At 45.9% G+C, this 19,890-nt stretch overlaps 1 long non-coding RNA gene across 1 annotated transcript; it reads left to right on the forward strand.

Moving 5' to 3' along the window:
• The first annotated feature begins 6,408 nt into the window (after positions 1–6,408).
• LOC142906586 (uncharacterized) lies at positions 6,409–15,302 on the forward strand. The gene is made up of 3 exons (XR_012930382.1): positions 6,409–6,852; positions 13,281–13,374; positions 15,145–15,302. It is a non-coding gene; the product is annotated as an uncharacterized LOC142906586 (long non-coding RNA).
• Positions 15,303–19,890: the final 4,588 nt, after the last annotated feature.

Genomic DNA, 19,890 nt, shown 5'->3' on the forward strand with positions numbered 1-19,890 from the left:
GATTCTGAGCATGACGTGTGATGTTGCACCACCTGGTGGAGTTCACTGATATTGAAGGGACATCAGAAGCCGCAATGCAACATCAGAATGCAAGAATGAACTGCTCAGTGATAGCGCAGCACATAGAAATTAATGTCACGGACAATTTAAATATGCATAGAAAAAGACGATAATATGAACAGACGCACGATTGTACTTGCATTGTCAAGGGCCAGGTTATGACAATGCAGGGGCCCTGGGCTTCGTCAAGCTCAAGAATCCCGATCTAGGAGCCAAGAAGCTCCGTGGGGACGTCCATCTCTAACAAGGCGAAGTCTCTACCGTCTTAGGAGTAACGTAGCTACAGCTCCGTGAAGAGTCGGCCCCGATGTCTTCCACCTCGTAGACGTTGGTCCCAGGGCAAGCGCCCAGACCGCGGCCTCGCCCTGCTCACAAAGCCTCTCGGCCCCACCCCCCAACTGGACAGCGCCCTCCACCCCCACTGCGTCACGTGACTCCAATCGTCACGACGCGTCGAGGTAACGAATTCATTCATTCATCTCCATATATAAAAGGCAAAGTTGTGATTATGTGTGTCTGTTCAAAATGTTTAGCGTACTTCCCGACATGCAAAAAACTTGCAATTTGCCGTGTGGGTACTTTCCAGACTGTACACCATGCAAAAATTATAAAAAATAAACTTTTGTTTTTTTAGGGGGCGGGGAGCTCAATAATGTATATAGTTTTTGCACGGCAAGTGACCTGTGACGTCAAATCTGTCACGTGACCCGCGCATGTGGAAGCGTAACGCATTGTAGTGTAGTGGTTAGCGCTCCGCTACGAACCCGGCGATCCGAGTTCGATTCCCGCTCATGGCCACCGCCGGTGACGATTATTTGAACCGGTCCTAGGCCTCCCCTAGGTCGACTCAGCCTCAAACGAGTAACTGCTGTGGTGTGTGAACATCGCCACTGGGGAGACAAAGGCGGCCGCGCGTGGTGGATCCAAGTCCCGGGCAAAGCCGGGTAGTACAGCTAGTTAATTATATAGACACTCCACTACGGCCACCCGTTCTTCACGACCTCCACGTGGACACTTTAACACTTTCTCTTTGCAGTCCCCTACATCTGTAGAGTGTTGTCATGGGAATTATAATAACCGGTTTAGATACTTTATTTTTTGTACCTACATCGCCTTTATTTATGTTTACCGATTATGTAAAACTTCAACCTTCATATTATTGACTTAACGCTTTCGTGACTGCAGGAATTAAAATTATTTGGGTCTTTCGGTAAAATAAAATGAACAAAACCACGATGTTTTGATCACAACACAAGCGATCGTTTTTGTCTCCCTCCTGATGTTGTATATGAGCCTTTTCCAAAATTGATATTAACAATAATATTTGCTGTTATATATCATATTTTTTTATTACAAACGAAAAAAATAATAATTAATAAAACCCGTAAGCCAGGCACACGCAAAACCAGGTGTCGGTCATAAACAGGCCATTAATAAATAAAGAAATAATAAAACTCTCGAGGCGAGGATGTTAGCAGCTATCTGCAAAGATCTCCAGATGAACAAGAGTTTGATGTGCCCTAAGGGAGGTCACGCAGAGGGAAGCCCTCCGCAAGCCAGAAATGAGGACGCCCACGGGTTAAACTATTTTTTTTTAAAACAACAGTTCAAATTTAAAATGCAATAACAAGAATAAGCTAAAGTTAGCGGTCCTCGCGCTCACTCCAATCAAGACCAGGCCACCAGATACATCAGTGAATTATTATCCAATAATTAATTCGCTATCAAATGATTTTCACCTTTAATACTTTTACTGTTAAAACAAAGCTTGGAAACAAAATACCGAGTCACATCAAAGGTTATCGAGAAGGAATGAGGCGAACGGGCAAACTTACGAAAGAGTTTAAACAACATCCCAAGCAACCCCGACCACCTTTGTCTCTCTCACAGCGCGGAGAAGCAGGAATTACACCTTATCACAAGGGGCCATCTGGAAAAGCCAGCCGGGTTTGATGAGGAGACAAACCCCACCCCACACACGGCAACCAGACAAACAAGTTTTAAAGAAATTGCAATATAACATTAATAACAACGTGTTAACCTTAAACGATATTCCATTATAGAACCTTACAGAACCAAGGGATATGGATTCCAACAATCTGGAAACGGACCTCTTAAACTCAGGATGAAAATTATGTTTCTTTTTAATAATTCCATCATAACATTTCGAACCTCGGTAAACCGAGAGGTGTCGGGAGGACGTAGTTACAAACACGAGTCGTGGCGAACATGGGACCAAATGGTATTTGAGAAATATAAGTCGAAAGTATAAAGAGATAGGGGCTCCCGACCACCTTTGTCTCTCCCGAAGAGCGCGAGAGAGGAATTTCACGCCAGGGCAAACAGATCGTTATCGCAGGAGCCATCTGTACACACACACACGAACTCACACACACAGACCCCGCCACCCCCTTTTCCACTGCGCAGAGAGAATTGTCTTTGAATATAACGGTCAGCCGCATTTTTCAAAAGTTCAGTGAAGTTAAGTCAAGAGTCAAGACAGATCAGCGAGTCAAGACGTCCACAGGACGAGCAGTCGCATGGAGCGGCTGGCTCCGAGTCTCGCTGAGTAGCGAGGATCGCTGAGTCGCGATGTATCAACGAAAGTGAGTCATACAGCAGTGGAGAGAAACTGCTATCAGCGAATCAGCGCTGAGAGCGCTCGAGCATCTCCACAAAGAAAGCACGTGCAACGTGGCTCAACCAGCAGCGGAAAAGCTTGGGCAGCCGCTAACAACTTCAGCAAACCAGTGGCCAAGCGCGTGCGACTTGAGTCATACAGCAGTGGAGGAAACCTGCTGTCAGAGAGCCGCCAACAACCTCAACAAAGAGAGCGCGTGCGACTCGGCTCACTCAGCAGAAGAAAAACTTGACCTGTCGCCGGCGAGCGCAGCGTCAGATGCTACAGCAGCGGAAAGAGCGCGCGCCGGCGTAGCTCATCCAGCAGTGGAGGAAACTGCTGTCAGCGAATCAGCACGGGCGCGTTCGCGCATCTTCAAGGAGAAAGAGCGCGGCCAGCAACGCCAAGCAAGAGCGTGCAGCAGCTCAGCCAGCAGTGGAGAGAAACTGCTATCAGCGAATCAGCACGGGCGCGTTCGCGCATCTTCAAGGAGAGGGAGCGCGCCACCAGCGTGCCATCAGCACCAGCACCAGCGCGTGCCAACAGCGCGCCACAAGCGTGCCACCAACATCAGCACCAGCGCGTGCCAACAGCGTGCCACCAGCGTGCTACAGTGCGCAACTTCGCGTCACCAGGGCTGAGAGGGCAGCGGTCCTGCACTCAACACCCATCGGCGCGACGACGGCGAGCGTCGTGCTGACTCATCCAGCCAGCGGTGGACAGAAACTGGCAGTCGTTCGTATGCCCCCCCACACTCTCCCCCCTCCTCACTCCCCCACCGCTACACAACGAACAAACATTTTTTTTTGACAAGGAAATCAACCTAGGCGTTTGCTCAACGCAAGAAATCAACAACCCTCCCATTAAACATACAAGACTCATGATAACTGCGTCAACTATTAGCTGATAACGAAAAACATCGCCACCCATTGAGTTACGTTGATGAGGCAATCAGAATTATTTCAGTCGAACGCTTTAATTGCATAATCGTTGATGAATCAATGAACGAACATCGCCGTGGTACTGTGCTGACGATTTCAAGCATAATAATTTCGCATATCAGAATGTGTTAAGGATTGGATACGAATCAAAGACCGAGTGCCGTGTTGTGTAATCCTTCAAGAATACGAGTTTGCATATTATAAGGTTAAGGTTTTGATAGAATAGTTCGCATGTTTTTAATCTCTCTCTCAACAACCGATCGATTGCGTTACGCATCGGGAATTAACCACAGGTGCCGCTATCGAGGTGAAACAACGTAATCGTGATGGTATCATGTTCACGCTGTGTTGAAATTCCAAAATCCCGAGATTGAGTTTTCATATTATCCAAAAATTAAAGTTAGCTAGAAATAAAATTGATTAAAGCAGAAGGTTTGTGTGTGATTCTTCCTGAAATTCTGCATTATATTGTTCTGCGTATGAGATCTGAATCCTGGGGACCTATCATAAGCACACTATCACCACACATAATCCATAACACACATAATCCGTAATGTTCAATCGAGAGTAATCGTATTCTTATCGATAATACGGAATTAAAGAGCAGAGTCGAATCGACTCTCTCTCATTCACGCTCACAACGCCTGCGTCACTGCATACGATTAATTGCGTTATTCCAATTCATAACACAATCCTCGTCACCGAGGCTCGACCTGATAATCCATAACGACCTGCATTATCATAACCACGCCCACTCGCATAAATTAATACAATTATCTCTCGAATCAGCATAATTTATGCGCATAATTACACTGATTAACATAATTTCGGATAAATTATGCAAATCTCAAATTTCATTTAATTTTCATTATTTTCATCAATTTTCATAACACCTATATATACAACACTGATGACGATCGCTTGTGTTGTGATCGAAACGTCGTGGTTTTTAATTTATTTTACTTTTATTAACCTGAACCTATCTACGTAAACTTTACCGAATGACATAAAGAATATTTCATATTTTTGTTGTTTCGTATTTTGAGGCCCCTCATAATGCGAGGCACTCGGCTGTAGCTGACTCAGCTTTTGTCACTTTCAAGAGAGAGCTCCATCCAGCACCGTCTTGTACACTTCTGTGACACACGGCATGAGTATTGTGTGACACAGCGTGTGTGTTGTGTGTTGTGTGACGCACGGCGTGAGTGTTGTGTGTTGTGTGACACGCCGTGTGTGTAGTGTGACACACGGCGTTAGTGTTGTGATGCACATTCCTTCCCCACACCGCGACGCGGTCAAGCGCCAGGTCCCCTCCCCCCCCCTCGTGGTCTTTCTATGCCCCTCCACAGAAACCATGGACGCGTTGAGTTGAGCAATTCCTCTGTGTCAACACACAGCAGACGAATTTCGAGAACACAGAGAATATACTGGGGAGGGCACTGGACGAGATATCAAGCAAGATGCTACCTAAATAATCATCTCAAACCCAACCCGCGTAAAACCAAATCTTTGCCTTCCACCTGAGAAACTGGGATGCAGAGCGACACCTGAATGTCACCTGGGGAGGCCAGAGCCTGGAACACCAGGGTCACCCAGTGTACCTCGGGGTAACACTGGATCGTATACTCAGCTACAACAAGTACAACTTTTAATACCAAAGCCAAGGTCAACACACAACACAACATTCTGCAAAAGCTCGCAAATTCAAAGTGGGGAGCACATCCATCCACAGTACGCATCACGGCCTTAGCACTTTGTATCTCTGTGGCTGAATATGCATGCTCTACCTGGGGACGCTCAACCCACAGTCAACATGTCGACACCACTCTGACACGTGCAGAGTCATAGCAGGGTGCCTGAGAGCCACCCCTGTTCCCTGCCTATTTGCACTTTCTGGCATAGCGGCCCCGAACATCAGGAGGAGGGTGTCAGGTGACCACGACCGGCAAGTCCTAGAGGGGGACGTCCATCATGGCCATCAGCCAGCCCACCGTCGTCTGTCATCGAGAAACTGCTTTTTGTGCTCCACTGTACCAGTGACCACATCGCCGGAATCTGCAAAAACTTCCCTCTGGTGTAAAGAATGGGACAACATCGAGTGACAAAACTGCTGAATGGAGCCAGCGAGGAATGATCCCCAGTGAGGAGCTCGCATCTGGCTCCAATTGCAAATGGCACACATGGCGGAGCCTACACTGACTGAGAGTGGGTTTCGTCAAGTTGCAACCCTCTCGTGAACTCACGGGGCTTCTGTGCAACCGAGCAATGTGCTTGTCAGGAGAAGCAAACCACGGATGTTCTCCTGAGATGCCCTGCAGCACCACATTACCCTCCTCAAGATTTGGCAATGCCAACACCAGAAGTGGTGGCCTGTGCAGAATATTGGCCAAAGACTATACAGGTTGGACAGAAGTAGAAGAATAATAACTTAATTATTTATTTGGAAGAATATTGGTGGCGAAAGTCCACTGCTGTTATAATATCTGGGGTGGAGCACACAGTTCCTAACTCGCTGTGCTAATAGTATTCTACTTAACGCAGTCCGGTTAATGAACGATTCAGTACTCAGTGAATCACTTGACTCACTCCCTCACCAGCAGTCAGTCACCTCAGTATCACTCTTCTATCGCTGTCACTTTGGTAACTGTTCCCATGAACGACGCTCATTGGCCGCTTCCACTCGGTCTTCCACACTGCCTGTGTCGTTCACACCGTGTCCAGCCACCACACAACACGTCTCTGTTTGCTTCTTTCCCTGACATTGCTCAACATCTAAGATCCCCATACAGTCTGTCTCTCTACCAATGTCTGTACAACTTTGCTTACTTCAATAAGCATATTGACTCTGACCTTTTACACAATCGTGAGTGATGTTTATTGCTGGCTGCTTGTAATGACCTCTACCAAATCTTCACTTAAAGCTTTCGTGACTCCAGGAATTCATATTCATTGGGTCTTTCGGTAAAGTCACGGTAATCGGTTCAAATAAAATCTACGTAACTTTACCCAAAGAATATGACCTCTACCATTTGCGTTTTTATTGAACTCAAAGTCCATTGAGCCGTGCCGCACCCTCCCTGTCCTCCTCATCAGTCAGGGGGAGAACCCCGACGCGAGCCTCAAGGGGAGTCCATCGCCTCTCGCTCACATCCACACATCCGTGTGGACAACTCCTGGGCCATGTCTCCATTCCGCCTGCTCACCACGTTGCTAACCTGCACACTCATGCTGGTAGGATGCGTGTGTGTGTCTGTGTGTGTGTCTGTTGTTACATTGTTTTGTAGCTTTATTTTGGTCTGGTTGTGGTGTAATAGTTTTCTGCAATGTAGATTCATATTTTCTTTGTTGCGGTTGCACCCGACTCAAGAGCCGCATAGCTCACAGGGCTATACCTAATAAATTAAACTTGAACTTGAAACTGTGTGTGTGTGTCTGTGTGTGTCTATGTGTGTGTATCTGTGTGTGTCTATGTGTGTGTATCTGTGTGTGTGTCTGTGTGTGTCTGTGTGTGTCTATGTGTGTGTGTAGCTGTGTGGGGAGCGGTAGTGTAGCGGTTAGCGTGATACGCTATGAACCTAGCGACCCGGGTTCAATTCCCGCTCACGGCCAACACCAGTGACGATTATCTTAACCGGTCCTGGGCCTCCACTGGGTCGACTCAGCCTGAAATGAGCACCTGGTGCGGTGTGTAAACATCGCCACTGGGGAGACAAAGGCGGTCGGGCGTGGTTGCTGGCCACCCACCCGTTCGTGTACCGTTCCTGCCTTCATAGGTGCTAGCTAACAGCACTTGCCCCTACAGTCTGTTAAGGCTATACGGGGGATCTTTATCTTTTGTCTTTGTGTCTGTGTTTGCATTGTGACTCAGCCTTAGGGAGACAAAGGCGGCCCGTGGTCGTGCTGGCCACCAAACCCGTCGTGTTTATCTCCATAGGCGCTGCTACTCGCTAAGAGCAAAGGGTTAGAGAAGCTATCCTGGGGATCTGTACTGGGGATCTTTGTCTTCACACGTAGCAAGAAGCCAACACGAGGTGTATGCAGAGCCCGGTCCTTGTCATAGCATCGTGGAAATCCTCCACTGGAGGGGTTTCCCCACTCGCTGTGGATGAGCACTGCTCGCCTCAACTCTGAGAAATGCAGTGGACACCGTTGGTCTGCGTAGCCCAGGGACGTTAACTGAATCAGAATCACAATATTTATGGTGGCGGAATCCCATGACCTATGAAGCTCTTTTTCACAGATGCCGAGTAGCGCGGAGTGAGGGGGTAGCCACCGCTCACGGCCTCACACGTTAGACGGCTCCCATGCTGAACAAACTGGGATCCGAGTGTAAAAACGTGAAAGGGCCAAATGGAAAAAATCTTGAGAAGATGAGAGGTGTGAACCCATCAGGTCATCTTCAAACTCTTTGCATGGTATTCACAATACACCTTGTGTAGCCTACATCAGGCACAACATTCATTACTCACAAGTGTAATGAGAGAGCGCCATCTAGTGGGCGCCAAGGGGTAACTGCGTGGGCACTATTGTGTAACCGGTATCCAATCCTGAGCAGGGACTATATCTGGGCCAAAGGTAACGGGCGGAGTCAGAGAGAATGTTCGGGAACCATCGGGAAGGTTCCACGAGGGGGCGTGGCTAGAGGTGGAGCGTCGCTCCGCCTGGAGGAATATCAGCAGAGGCAGGGGAGGACTCGTGGTCGGTGTGGGAAGCCTCGAGTCCGGACCGCGTCGCTGCTCAGCCTCTCCTCGCGGGTACGGCGCCAGCCAGCGGCGGGATCGGAGGGAGGCAAACCTCGACTTAAAAAAAAATAAAAACAACTTCGTTTAATTCTCGATCAAGAAGTACGTCAATGGCGCCGGAGACACGCGGCGCCTGCGTTTTGTGCGAGGCGATTCCACAGTTTAGGGACCGTGGCGTTTTTGACCTACACAAATATATATAAATAATAAAGCATCCATATGAAAATTTAATTGCTTAATAGTAGCGAAATAATTAATTGATACAGGCATGCATTATCACCGGATCTGAGTACGTGTGCAAAATGTGGAATTGATTGGACAACGGGAAGTGGACGAAATATTGATTACAAGATTTAACCACGACAAACAGAGGAATCAGGTTAAGTTAAACCAGGGGTCGGGAACCTATGGCTCGCGAGCCAGATGTGGCTCTTTTGATGATTGCATATGGCTCGCAGATAAAACAAAATATTCTCACTTGTTTTAATCCATCCATCGATTTTTCACTGCGCATGTCCTGTTCAGGGCTGCAGGAGCAATTGTCCATTATTTTAATTGGATGATACTGGCCTACGTTTGCCGTTGCTGGGTAAAACAGGTAAACGCCCCCTTTTGAATCAGTCTGAGACTGCGTCTGCTCGGTCATTAGCTCAAAGCTAACCCTTCGACGAAGAAGATGGCGAAAAGAAAAAAAGACGACGAGTATCGTACATTTCAGGACGAATGGACCGAAGAATTCGTCTTTGTGGAGAGAGCGGGTTCTGCGGTGTGTCTAATTTGCAATGACAAAATTACATCGTTGAAACGGTCGAATGTAAAGCGGCACTTCGACACGCGCCACGCTACCTTTGCATCAAAATACCCTGCGGGAGACAGCAGAAAGAAAGCGTGCCAAGAGCTTCTGAGCAGGGTGCAAGCTAGCCAGCAGCAACTCCGCGTATGGACCCGGCAAGGTGAATATAATTCGGCTAGCTTTGCTGGTTCTTTAGCAATAGTGGGAACGGAAAACCATTCACAGATGGCGAGTATGCTAAAACGTTCATGCTGGATGTAGCCAATGAACTTTTTGATGATCTTCCGAACAAAGACAAGATAATCAAACGGATACAAGACATGCCTCTGTCGGCAAGAACTGTTCATGATCGTACCATCGTGATGGCAAACAAAGTGGAGGAAACGCAAGTGAAGGACATAAATGCAGCGCCGTTCTTTTCTCTGGCTTTGGATGAGTCAACAGACGTGAGCCATTTGTCACAGTTCAGCGTGATTGCAAGATATGCTGTTGGTGACACACTGCGCGAAGAAAGTCTTGCTGTTCTGCCATTAAAAGGGTCCACAAGAGATGAGGATTTATTCAAGTCTTTCATGGAGTTTGCTCAAGAAAAAAGTCTACCTATGGATAAACTTCTCTCAGTGTGTACTGATGGTGCTCCGTGTATGGTGGGGAAAAACAAAGGATTTGTGGCGCTTCTCCGTGAACATGAAAATAGACCCATCCTAAGTTTCCATTGCATTATACACCAGGAGGCACTTTGTGCTCAGATGTGTGACAGGCAGTTTGGCGAAGTGATGTCGCTGGTCATTCGTGTGATCAACTTTATTGTTGCCCGAGCCTTAAATGATCGCCAGTTTAAAACACTGCTGGATGAAGTTGTAAATAACTATCCTGGTCTGCTTTTGCACAGCAATGTGCGTTGGTTGTCAAGAGGGAAGGTGCTTAGCCGTTTTGCGGCTTGCCTGAACGAAATCCGGACTTTCCTTGAAATGAAAGGCGTCGGGCATCCTGAGCTAGCCGACACCGAGTGGCTCCTCAAGTTTTACTATCTCGTAGATCTGACTGAACATCTGAACCAGCTCAACGTGAAAATGCAAGGCATTGGAAATACAGTGTTATCCCTTCAACAAGCTGTATTTGCTTTTGAAAACAAGCTGGAGCTTTTCATCACGGATCTTGAAACAGGTCGTTTACTACATTTTGAAAAACTGAGCCAATTTAAAGATGCATGCACAGCAAGTGAGCCCATTCAAAACCTTGATCTCCACCAGCTAGCTGGCTGCACATCCAGTCTCCTACAGTCCTTCAAAGCACGCTTTGGAGAATTTCGTGAGCACACTCGTCTTTTTAAGTTCATCACCCATCCAAACGAGTGTTCACTGAACACAACCGACCTGAATTACATCCCTGGTGTCTCCGTCAGAGATTTTGAAGCAGAAGTGGCTGACCTGAAGGCCTCAGACATGTGGGTGAATAAGTTCAAGTCACTGAATGAAGATTTGGAAAGAATCACACGACAGAAAGCGGAGTTGGCGAGCAAGCACATGTGGACAGAAATGAAAAAACTCCAACCCGAAGACCAGCTGATTCTCAAAACTTGGAACGCGCTTCCTGTCACATACCACACACTGCAGCGTGTGAGTATTGCTGTATTGACCATGTTTGGATCTACGTATGCATGTGAGCAGTCATTCTCACATCTTAAAAACATCAAGTCCAACCTACGATCACGTTTAACGGATGAAAGCCTCAACGCTTGCATGAAGCTTAACCTCACCAAGTACCAACCCGACTACAAAGACATCAGCAAATCCATGCAGCACCAGAAGTCGCATTAATGGTGAGTGTTATAACAACATTATTTAAAAGAATAAATTCAGAGGCTTATTATACTGACATTTAGTTGAATTCACTTTTAAAATATATTATATGGCTCTCACTGAAATAAATTTCCAAATTTTTTGCTTTCATGGCTCTCTTAGTCAAAAAGGTTCCCGACCCCTGAGTTAAACCGTTGAAAAAGACACCATTCAGGAGTCGTCGTGGAAGTCGTTAATTATACAAGTGTTGTGTCTACAGGGCTGCAACTTGCCCGGATTAGCACGGAATTATGGAGCTCAGAGTCGAATCTGTGTTTTCAAAACGGCTGCCCACAGCCTCTGCATGGTCGCTTTGACCTTCGGTCCCTCAATCTGGGTAGCAATTCCAATACCTGTCTGTCTGTGCTAGGTATTGTAGATGCTCGAGGGTCTCTCCTAGCCAGGGGATCGATTGCAGATTTGTGCTTGCTGCTCGAGTGACCGATAAGGGGACGGTGGCGGTGTGGTGTTCACAGGAGTGATTGCGATTGTTCACCTGTGGAGGGTTCATTGGGTAATGATAGGGGGGTGGCACTGGTTGGTAATAAAGGAGTGAGTGGAAGATACTTGGAGGGGTTATCATAGGGAGGGGTGGCACTGCCAGGATGTGGAGGGGTTTTGGAGTTGGAAGGAAGAGGGTGAGCAGCGGTTATGAAGTAGCAGGGAGTTAACGCGTAGACTAAAGAGAAGAGAGCTGCCTCAATGAATCTTTGTGTTTTTAAAGGATTGCTCGGGTTAAGCGTTCACACCCTCCGCTCACTTCGGGAGTCATAGTTCATTTATTTGGTATAGCCCTGTGAGCCATTCGGTTCTTGAATTGGGTGCAACCGCAACAAACTAAAATCATGAACAAGAAAACATCTTAAAGTGATTATGTGACTGTGCAAACAGAAAATACAGGAAAAAAACATCAAAAATATTCCTGAAATAGCACCGTACACCAACACTGTGTGCAAAAAACTCCCAGTGAGATGCAAGTCAAAATAACAACAACAACCACAAGACAACTAAGATTAAGGACATCAGTCTAACTCCGTATACAATAAACAAAAACATGACCAAAACAAAAGAAACTTTTCGAAATCAACAAAATAAAATCCATAAATGCAATGTAACAGTGATCATAGGAACTGTGACCGAATTTTTAACAATAAAATACGTAAATAAATTATAACACCAAAATCTAAAGCCATATTTTAGGCCACTGAATAGCAGTGGCAGCTAGGGTTGTAAAACTCCTCTAGAGCAGTTTTGAGTGAAGATCTCATAGGTAGTGATTCAGCCGGCTGTCTTTGTTTTATGAGTGGTGGCGAGCACTCGTAAATAAATAACTTAATTGGGGCGTTGTATTTAGGTAGTTATTAGACTGCCATTTAGTGTTGAATGGGCGCACATTCCATAACATTGATTATAAGTGAGTTAACGTGGTACACGTGTGAGTGTAAGAGAGTTAACATGGTACACGTGTGAGTGTGAGTGAGTTAACGTGGTACACGTGTGAGTGTGAGTGAGTTAACGTGGTACACGTGTGTGTGAGTGAGTTAACGTGGTACACGTGTGAGTGTGAGTAAGTTAACGTGGTACACGTGTGAGTGTGAGTAAGTTAACGTGCTACACATGTGAGTGTGAGTGAGTTAACGTGCTACACGTGTGAGTGAGTTAACGTGGTGCACGTGTGAGTGTGAGTGAGTTAACGTGCTACACGTGTGAGTGAGTTAACGTGGTGCACGTGTGAGTGTGAGTGAGTTAACGTGCTACACGTGTGAGTGTGAGTAAGTTAACGTGCTACACGTGTGAGTGAGTTAACGTGGTACACGTGTGAGTGTGAATGAGTTAACGTGGTTCACGTGTGAGTGTGAGTGAGTTAACGTGGTACACGTGTGAGTGTGAGTAAGTTAACGTGGTACGAGTGTGAGTAAGTTAACGTGCTACACGTGTGAGTGTGAGTGAGTTAACGTGGTACACGTGTGAGTAAGTTAATGTGGTACACGTGTGAATGTGAGTGAGTTAACGTCCTACACGTGTGAGTGAGTTAACGTGTTACACGTGTTACACGTGTGAGTGAGTTAACGTGGTACACGTGTGAATGTGAGTGAGTTAACGTGCTACACGTGTGAGTTAACGTGGTACACGTGTGAGTGTGAGTGAGTTAACGTGGTACACGTGTGAGTGAGTTAACGTGGTACACGTGTGACTGTGAGTGAGTTAACGTGCTACACGTGTAAGTGAGTTAACGTGGTTCACGTGTGACTGTGAGTGAGTTAACGTGCTGTGTGTGTGCAGATGTTCCCACTCTCTGCAGACGGCAATCAAGATGGCTGTCCCCCAGGAAGTTACAGAACCGAGACCAACATCTGCTGCCAGCTGTGCCGCAAAGGTAACGATGCCATGTTGATGTTTTGTTCAATCAAGAGCGTTCTTTTAATTTCATATTTAGAATGCACAAGAACATTCGGTGTGTGGCAGGTAGCTCAGGGGGTTTATCGTGGCTATATCAGCGACACTGAGCCAGCGCCACCGAGTCCCAGGGTTTGGTTCCTGTTCTCAGCCACCCAACATGAACCTGGGTCAGAGCTGGCTTGTTCAGTGAGACCATCGTTTCAGCCAAGGCAACAGTGATCTAAGAACCCACCAAAGTAATTGCTGTGCCTCACTTTATTTGGTCAGCCACCACTATGGACGCTAACACTTCTAAATTCACACTTAATGACTGGCACGCTGCAAACCTCTTCATAGAATATGAGAGACCGTTTTTTTAGTTGGAGAGGCCTCGTGAAGTGGCTCCATTGATGATGAATGATCAAGATGCGCTCATGAGTCAAGAGTCGTTGTGTCGAGTCGCCTTACGAGTGGTCAAGCGACGGAAACAAAAAAAACGCAGCGCGTTCATCCGTACCAAGTCGTCCTTGTATCACTACCGACCTCTAAATCCGTATCCAGCACAAACAAGGCTGTAATGTAACTGCTGCTGTTATATTTGCAGTGGAGCTGTCTCTTAAATCTCACAGTGGGCGTCCATAATGACGTCACGCACCTGGGGGGGGGGCGTCAGACATTTGTGACGATGTGTGACGAGGGGAGGGGTTGAGAAATGTGACGTCACATCAAAATGCGCAACTTTAAATATATCTAGACAATATTCATAATAAAGGTTTTTGGGTTAGATCGCGTTTATTTATAAATGTGTCGTAACCCTCCACCACCCGACACGGCCAATCAGCAAAGAAAAGTGTCACGTTGACAAAAGACAAATAATTCACTACTTCAGCCCACCGGTGTGTTGAAGAGTTAATCCACATTTACAGTTTGAGTACGACGTTTCGCTGGTAAATACTTCCAGCATCATCGGGCAATTCGCCAGAATGGTAAAGCCCTCGCTTGCTCCCGGTTTTATATAGAGCAGAAGAGTGACGTCATCACTTAACTCATCAGGTGCAGTGATTAGAGGCGGAGGGGGGGGTAATGTAATTATATAATCGATTAGTAATCAGTCATTGGTTATGATTAGTAATGAGTTGTAGATTAGTAATTCTTTAAATCAAAATGTAATGTGTATTATTTAATAATACGCTTCCAGGCCGCACTGAGCCGGTAGCTGTCAGAGCGATTAAAGTTATTCTTGTTCCTCTCAATTTCAATGGATTCTCTAATTAGTCTTTGCCAACACACCGGTGGGCTGAAGTAGTGAATTATTTGTCTTTTGTCAACGTGACACTTTTCTTTGCTGATTGGCCGTGTCGGGTGGTGGAGGGTTACGACACATTTATAAATAAACGCGATCTAACCCAAAAACCTTTATTATGAATAATATTGGTCGCGAAAGCCTACGTGTTAAACTGATATCTAGACAACACGTTCTACTTAATTAAATAGACTTTTTAACCAGTGTTTTCTCCTACAACATCAGAGTACAGCGCCACATTAAATACGCACTACAATGACAATAGCTTAAAGCGATTTGAAGCATGTTTTATATATGCTTCATATTTGAGGGGGGTCTGACTTTTTGTGACGCCGTGTGACGATGGACGACCCCATAGAACCCAGCTCAATTCAAATCCTTAACGTGCCTCCCCACTTTGCTGTAACTGTGAGTTGACGCAGACCTCTGTTCATAAAATAAAATAATTTTGTTTTGATTCCACAGGGAGTTCAAAGTTGGAAGACTGCATCATTGATGGGCAGCATCCAGCGTGCCCTCTTTGCAGACGAGGATTGACATTCACTGAGTCGGCAAATAACCTCACCAGCTGCAAAGCATGCAAAGTCTGCAACAATCAAAGTATTTGTTCTTTCTCTAATTCAACTCTCCCACCTGCGGTGCCGCGTTCCCAACAGTGGTGGTGCCAGTACATTCCCTGGTCACTGAAACCCATCTCTGAAGCTGCCTTAATTGAATTGTGGGCAGTGGCAATGGGACATTGGTGTAGTGATCCGTTGATAATAAAAAAGCCGATTTTTTAAAATAACAATAAAAATAATAGTAATTGAAACTTGTGACGTGCACAGTGTTGTATATCAGGGTATTGAAAATTTTGATGAAAATAAAAAAAATTTAATGAAATTTGGATAAATGCGTAAGTATCCAAAATTGTGTTAGTTTATGTATTTATGCGCACAAATTATGCTAATTGCGAGAGATTATTGTATTAATGTATGCGAATGTATGTGATTATGCTAATGCGAACCGTTATGATAATTAGGCCCCGCCTCGCTGACGAGGGTAGTATTATCAATTGGGATAAGACCATTAATTGTATGAGGTTATGCAGGTGTGCTGTAAGTATGCCAGATTAAACTCGGCTTCGTTGTCTAGGTTCGTATTATCAATCGGTATAATACAATTATTCTCGCTTTAACATTCACTGATTATGTATTAGTGTTTATCTCAGGTCTCCAAAGTCAAATCTCAACGCAGGATACAGTTTTTATAACTAAGATTATTATGCATGAACTCAGGAAAGAAACACAAAACACTTTTGTGTTAAGCAATTTTAATTCTAAACGAAACCTTAACACTATAATATGCGAACTCTCATGCTTGGAATAATCAACACAGTACCATCGGGGAATTTTCCCTCAGGTAGCAGTACATTTAACCATCAATGATTGCGTTGTTTCACTTTGGCAACTGCACATATGATTAATTCCACCGCGTAACACGAGCTTAGTTGGTGATAGGGAGAGTCTTTAAAACAGGCATGCACGATATTCTAAACAAAAACCTTAACACTCTAATGTGAATTATTATGCTTGAAATTGTCAACAGTACTGCAGGCGATATTCCCCTCATTGATCCGTACATTTAACCCTCAATAATCACGTTACTTTTTGGTTCTATTCGGTAAAGTCACGTAGGTAAAAAAAATCACGACGTTTCGACCACAACACAAGTGGCCTTCATCAGGTGAAGGGACCAACCTGTCCAGAGGACAGCGTTGGAGTGAAAAAAAAGTCAAGCGCAGGTCGCCTCCTTTAAGCTGTGAGTGGGTAAACAGAAAAGACGCCTTGACAAAGGAATTAGCATAAAATGTAAAGCTGTGCAAGCTCGCAAATAGCATCAAAAATACATTAGCACCACCGTGAGAGTTTGGGATGCCACTAATTGAATGAACATACTGTACCATTAAAAATTCCTTTAACGTTTGGTTCGATTTAGAACATCTTTCCAATGGTTGCTTAATTTGAAGCCAACTTCTCGGTTGAAATTGTGTCTGTGTTTGTAGATCTGAATTGCCGCGTGAACAAACGTTGTTAATTGGGTAACAGATCAATGAATACTTCCTCAGAGTAACACGAGCATATACGGCAAATAAGAATAAAAAGTCCTTAATAATTCATCCAACGATATTCATGCGAAAGGCGATAAAAGCAATTATTATACCCCAAAGGCACAAATATACGTCAATAGATTCATCGGCAAGATTATATAATTAACGAGATGTCTTGGAATAAGTGTGTGCGGCAGTACGTGCTCTCCCATGGGAGATCCTTATCTTTTGCTAAGCTTTTAATTAATTCGTCGACAAGATTGTATGATAAAGAAACCGGTTTAACACGATATTCTCCCTGTGAGCGTATAGCTTTGTGATAAAGATTTCAAAAGCTTAATTTGCATCGATGAATCTATTGGTAATCATGCGGTTGGAAGTAAAATCACAAAAAAATTAATCTACTTATAAACGACGTATTCTCATCACTCGGTGAGCCGCGATGCCTTCACAGCCAGCTGATGGTTCATGTACTTGATAATTAGGCTTCTTATTAATGATTCGCGTATGTGTTGAGTGGTATGAATTGGGTTGAGTGGGGATGTGTTCTGGATCAATTATTTGCGTCAAGAAGACGCCAGGTGATGCGGTGGCAGTGTGAGTATCATACGGATAGCTGGATTCCTTCTTTCACACGGGCGGCCGGAGTTCGACCCACAGCTGGTTGGACGAGTTGGCACGGCGCTCGCCGTCGGGCGCGATGATCCGTCGTCAGAGAGCGCCCGCAGCTCGTCCACTGGCAGTTGACAGCCTTGCTCACGGGCGGGTGGGCAGGCTCTTTCCCCTGCTGGATGAGCCGAGTCGGCACAAAGCTTGGCCGCTGGCAGCTGGCACCCTTGTTTGGTTGCGCTGGTTGCGCGCTCTCTCCTGCTGGACGATTGCTTTCGCAGCTCGTCCGCTGCGGTTGGTCCTCTGCGATACTCGCTTGGTCGATGCTCGGCGCTTTCCGCCCTTTCTCGAGGTGGATTGCTTGACGCCGAGCATACTTTCAGCGATACTCTGTCTGCCCATGCCGAACTCAGCACAGAGCATCACCTCACCCCTCTTCTCTGCGATGCACCACACGCATTGTTGATCTCGATGCCATGCCCCGGGGCTGGCTTGCTGTCCTCTTCCGAGCTGATGGTCGCCATCTTCTGCCGCTGGTCGCTGCTGAGCTGAATTGACGAGCTGATGGTTGAGCTGAATTGTCGCTGTTTTTATCCGAAAAATCTTGCTCCCCTCTGCGCGTCTCTTGCGAGAGGAAAAAAACAGATGCTCACTCCGTCATGTTCTTTCACAAAGGACCGGATCTTTCTTTGATCTCGCTCTGGTGTTGTGGGTGTGGGGGTACGTGTCCGTGTGTGTGTCATTTATTAAGTCACCGCACATCCGTGGGCACAGATGGCCCCTGCGATAAAGAGTAATTTCCCTCGCTCTGGCGTTAAATTATTTTCTCTCCCGCGCTGCGGGAATGCAAAGGCGGCCGGGAGGCTCTCTTTCTCTCTGGGACACATTTATCTTGGTCACGTGATTGACCTATCTCTCCTCATCTCTTCTGGATAACCCTCGGTTTAATACTGCACAAATATCATTTGGTTTATGTTTCCCAAGATTTGTGATTTAACATTGTCATCACGACGCACTTCCTAGGGTTTATTAATTTTCGTCCCCCCGTCTGTATCCGGGGATCCGTGTTGTTATGCTTGAGCCACCATTTATTTTATTTTTGATGTCCTGAGTTTAAGAGATAAGCTTCTTGACTGTTAGCATTCATATTCCTTGGTTTTTGCAAGGTCATGTAACGGCAAGATGTAATGTAATTTAAGGTGAATAACGTTAGTGTTAATATTATGTATGTGAAGTAATAACCCGCTATGTAGATTGTAGTTTGTTTTTTCTTAGTGAGTGTGTGGATTCTTTATCATGTCGACTCATGTGTTGCTAAGTTCTGAACTTTAACCGTTGCATTAATAGCAATGAAGGGGAAAATTGCCCCAGAACTCGCCTGTGCGTGGCGTCGGATTGTCTGGGAGTTCCAAGATGGAGTCCTTGATGCCTGGAATTCCCCTCGAGCTTCGTTTGTAATTCCCCCCCCCCCTTTTCCTCTTTGATTTGGTTTATTACTCTTTATTGTTTATCTCCTGGCAGCCTGTTGTGTGTGAGGGGAGGGGGGGTCTGTATCCCCCCTTTTGACCCGGAGTTTATTATTTAATGGCCTTTTACGACCTCCAGCTGCTTGACTTCTGGGTGTTGGTCCTTGTCGGTTCGAGGGTGTTTATTTATTTATCGATTATTATTTTAAAAATATCGGCAAATATTATTATTAATATCAATTTTGGCAAAAGGCCTATATATCCAACAACAGTCGCTGACTCTTATAAGGGGAGGGAGACTCAGAGGTGCCAGGAGCCAGCAAGGCAGCCACGCGATGAGCCCGCGCCTACAACCGCCCGAGCTCTGAGGTCCTCTGTGTATGAAGGTGTTATCGGCCAACTAGTGAGTGTCTACATGTGGGAGGAAATCGGAGCACCTGGAGAAAATCCACGCAAGCGAGGAGGGAAACACTCAATCTCTGCCATCTCCTGGGGAGCCAGGGAACGGCACCTCAACGCCCCCGGCAACGGAGTTCTAACAACGTCTGTGCGATCCACCAACCCTCGCCTCCAGTTCTGGAATAGAGGCGTGCGCCACCACCTCTTAGTTACCCCGGCAGATGTTTAAATGCCGCGGCTCACCAAGGAAGCGCCTCGTATCTATCGGACCCTTCTTGCTGGAGTCATCTTCACACTTCCTGTGTCATTGCTAGAAAGAGTGAAGCCAATTTTTTCATCATTTTTAGACTGGCAAATCGTGTCCCGTAGATATAACTGCTCCACCCGAGCTATGATTGCTGAGACAATTGTATTACCTTGGTGCTGTTCGCCTTTTGGCATTGTTCTCTGGTCGAACACCGGTGGTGAGACAAGGCCATAGAGGAGGCTGTCTCTGGTGTTTGCCAAGTCGTTTCAAAGACAATGCATGCATGATTATCAGTGTGTTTGTTGGCATGTTTTACCACAAGCATGATGTGTGGTTAATGCGGACTTGATTCCTTGTGATGGGTGTCTATTTGGTATTTGAACATCTTAACACCTCCTCCT

The sequence above is a fragment of the Petromyzon marinus genome, chromosome 68 (assembly GCF_048934315.1).
Source record: "Petromyzon marinus isolate PM22_M1 ecotype Great Lakes invasive population chromosome 68, UKy_Petmar_22M1.pri1.0, whole genome shotgun sequence".
Classification (NCBI taxonomy): Eukaryota; Metazoa; Chordata; class Hyperoartia; order Petromyzontiformes; family Petromyzontidae; genus Petromyzon; species Petromyzon marinus.